This window comes from Schistocerca americana, chromosome 9 (genome assembly GCF_021461395.2).
Source record: "Schistocerca americana isolate TAMUIC-IGC-003095 chromosome 9, iqSchAmer2.1, whole genome shotgun sequence".
Taxonomy (NCBI): Eukaryota; Metazoa; Arthropoda; class Insecta; order Orthoptera; family Acrididae; genus Schistocerca; species Schistocerca americana.
Window position 1 is genome coordinate 50,149,539 of NC_060127.1, and position 4,106 is coordinate 50,153,644.

Sequence of the window (4,106 nt, forward strand, 5' to 3'; positions counted from 1 at the left end):
ACCATGGGACATATCGCCTTGGCTGAATTTTTGGCCAATAGTTAGGGGCAACGATTGAAGAGGGATAGCTCATTTTCTTTATGATAGGGGTAAAGTGGCTGTGCCAAGTAGGAGTAGAACTAATTCTTGTTTCTTTTCTTTTTTTGATTAGTAATCAAAACGTCCTCTATCCCGTTTGACTTCCGCCGTAAGAAATCACCCTTGTTCTGCCAGCGCCCTTGTCAAAGAGGGCGGAGGAGCGTACAGAGGTTCAGGGCACCCTCTTGTCCTAGGGGTGGGAAACTGCCCCTAAAGGGGCCCCTCCCGCCGGAGGTTCGAGTCCTCCCTCGGGCATGGGTGTGCTGCGTGGCTTCTTCGCGAAGAAACTTCAGTCTTCGAGTAAAGCGGAGTTCACAACATATACATGTTTTGCCTCCTATTTATTCTGGTGGTGCGTCTTCTAGAGGTGATTGGCTTCTGGTTGTTTCCACTCTGTCTTCTTCTTCTTCAGTTACAGCCTATGCCGCAAGGAGCTGGGGCCAGCGTGTGTTGGCATTGCGCCGTATCTTCTGCCCCAGAGAGCGTATGTACCGGTTCTCGGATTGCCGCGCCTGTTCGTAGAAGCGGCGGGCAACCATACGGACGTGGTCCTTGACTTTGCGGACCTCAGCGAGGTCGTGCAGTGGTCCAGATGGGAAGTCCCGCGGCAGGTGCAGCGCGAGGCGGAGAGCCCTGTTCTGCAGAGATTGTAGTTTCTTCAGGTGGTCGTCTGCCGCATTCCCCCAGACGACAGCCGCGTAGTGGAAGACAGGGCGGATGAGCGCCCTGTACAACGTGACGCCCAGTCGCGGAGGAAGAGTCGACGTCGGGTTGAGCAGGGGGTAGAGCTGGAGAAGTCGACCCCTTGCTTTGTTTACGACGCCCTTCACGTGTGGGCCCCAGGTGAGGCGGCGATCGATGGTGACCCCAAGATACTGCGCTGTCGGTCGCCAGTTGACAGGACTGCCTCCAACGACGAGTGGGGGCAGAGCGGCTGGGATGACACGACGGGTTGCAATGAAAAATTGCGTCTTGGCGCCATTGAACTGCAGTTTCCACTTGACGGCCCAATCAGCTAGGGTGTCGACAGCGTGCTGCAACCTCTGGCGAAGTGTGTCTGCGTGCATACTTCATGAGTAGAGCGCAGTGTCGTCAGCGTACAGTGCTAGGTGCACACGAAGGACCGTCGGCGTATCAGCCGTGTAGAGCGTGTACAGGATCGGCCCCAAGACCGACCCTTGTGGCACGCCTGCTCTGATGGGACGGACTGTCGACAGGCCAGTTTCTGCACGGACGTGAAAAGTCCGTCCATCGAGGAAGGACCGTAGCAGACGGATGTGGGATCCAGGGACCCCCATTTCGAGAAGTTTCAAGAGCAGCCCATCGTGCCAGACGCTGTCAAAAGCGCGCGAGACATCAAGGAAGACTGATCCGAAGTATTCGCGCCTCTCCAGGGAATCGAAGGCTTCTTCCACGAGTCGGAGAAGTTGGTGCTCCGCAGAGTGGCCCTTACGGAAGCCGAACTGGGCATCTGGGAGTAGAGCTTCGGCGGTGACGTGTTGCTGTAGCGTCTTCAGGTAGATGCGCTCGAAAACTTTCGAGATGGCAGGCAGCAGACTAATCGGGCGATAGCTCTTCGGCTGCCGGAGATCTTTTCCCATTTTAGGAATAGCCACAATCTCAGCATGCTTCCACTGCAGGGGAAAGTGACCGGTGCGAAAGATCTTGTTGAAGATTGCAGCCAGGTGAGTGGAGGCGTCCTCAGGCAGTCGTTTCAGCATGGCAGTGGAGACGTCGTCAGGGCCTGCAGCTCTCTTTGGATTGAGGGCCTTGAGAGCCGTCGAGACTTCTTCAGGAGTTGTGGCCTCGATGTCATCATCGCCCTCCGTTTCCAGATAGCGAGGGAGCCGGTCAGCGACCATCTCTTCATGTTCTGCGTCCAGTGGATCCTCTACAGGCTTGAAGTTCTCTTCAAAAACATCGGCGAGGGCATCAGCTTTCGCGTTTGGTTCACAGACAGTTCCGGTTGCAGTTCGGAGAGGCGGCATACGCTGCGTTCGCCGTAGGAAGTGTTTCGCGGTCCTCCAGGCAGACCCGTCGTCAAGCTGAAGAGTCGCCACACGGCTAGCCCACTCCCGGTTGCGGTGATTGTCCACAGCCACCGTGATTTCGCGCCGCATACGGTTGAGTTGCCGTTTGGTGGCGGGGTTCCGTGTACGCTGCCATTCGCGGCAATTTGTGCAAGGAGATCGGGGGGCAGCTGTCGAGAGTGGTCCTGGCGCTCGCGTCTGGGCGGAGCCGCTTCATTGACTGCGGCGAGGGCGGCGTCCGTGAAGTGGAGGAGGGAATCTTCAGCTTCTGCGTCGTCTACAGGTGGCATCCCAGCTAGGGACTCGGTCAGGGCGTGGTGAAAGAGATCCCAGTTGACTCCAGAGAGTGACACCCCACGCCTGGGTAACTGCAGTGGGTCGAGGTCGACGTCAAAAACAACTGGCACATGGTCAGAGGAGAGAACATTCCGTGCCGAGGCGAGGATGCGGTGCGGAATGCCTTTCACGACCGCGAAGTCGACGATGTCCGGTTGTCCATTAGCGGGGAAGATGGTGGGATCATAGGGACCCACTACCACGGCGTCATTGCGATCCACGATTCGGAGGACGCGGCGTCTATTTCTGTTGGTGAGTCGTGAACGCCAAGCGACGTGCTTGGAGTTATAGTCTCCAGCGATGAACAGCTTGCCTCCGATGGAGAGAAGAGATTCTAAGTCCGCATGGATGCGACGGTGGTTTGTAGATGGCAATGAAGGTTATGGCTCCCGCTGACGTGTGCGCGACAACTCCAATCGCCTCCAGAGTCACGAGCGGCGGCAGTTGAATCTGGTGGTGACGGATCCCATTCCGTATGTAGATGGCCATTCCTCCGCCGGCAGTTGGCCTGTCAGCACGGTAACAGGAGTAGTTCGGCGCTTTGACTGCAATGCCTGGTTTAAGGCGGGTTTCGCTGAGCAGACAGATGTCCACGGCTTCATCTCGAAGAAATTGACGAAATTCGCCAGCTTGTGTGCGTAGACAGAGGGTGTTCCACGCGACGACCGTGAGTCCTCTAACACTTCCCATAATGAGTAGTGGAGGAGCGTCTGGTGGCTGCCGGAGCGGCAATCTTCTGTGTAGCGGTCAGGTGCTGCGTGAGGACATCAAGCAGTTTTGTTGTGTTCGCCACAAGTGCGGTGAGTTGAGTAATCAGACTGGCGATGTCCGTGGCGGAGGCGGCAGGAGCCGTATCTTCTCTGGCGCCGATGGAAGTGGCCACCTCTTCGCCGTTGTATGTGGCTTCTTCTGGGGCGTTGGTTGTGCGACCCCCCGTCTTGCGCCGGCCGCCGCGGCGTTGGGGGCGTGCAGCAGACGTCACGGGTAGGGCAGCGGAGGAGGGGCCCGGTTCCGGGTCCGACGAATCCTGCACAGGTGGAGTGGCGCAGTTTAGTAGTGGATGTCGTGCCCCTGCGTCTTCAAAAACATCGCGGGTGTGGGAGTCTTCATTGGGGCGACGTGCCTGTGGACCTGCATGGTCGGCGTCATCGCTGTTGGGTCGGCGGGGCGCCAGTCCTCTGGCGACAACCGTGGCGTGGGAGATTGTAGGTTCAGCCTTGGCAGACTTCTTCTGTTTCGCGGCGACTGGCTGGCCTCGCTGACGAGCACTGGCGCGTCTCCAAGCTTCACAGCCGCGGTAGCTGGCAACGTGAGCGCCCCCACAGAGAGCGCACGTTGGCTGCTGCTTCCGAGGGATGGGGCAGTCCTTCGCTGGGTGTGCACCGGCGCACTTCACACATTTTTCAGGCATGGAGCAATGCCGGGCGACATGGTTGATGCCCTGGCACCGGTAGCACTGAACAGGGCCTCTCTTGGCGCGCAAGTCTTCTGTGGTCACCGAGACGTTGGCGAGTCGGGTGAGCTGGTAGAGCTTCCTGTTCTCGATTGTATCGGTTGCGATGACGAGAAACAGGGGCATGTAGTCACGTGATTTGGGCTGCTTCATCTTGACCACAGTTCTGACACTGAAGTCGAGCTCTTCGAGTTCTTCTTTAATGTGAT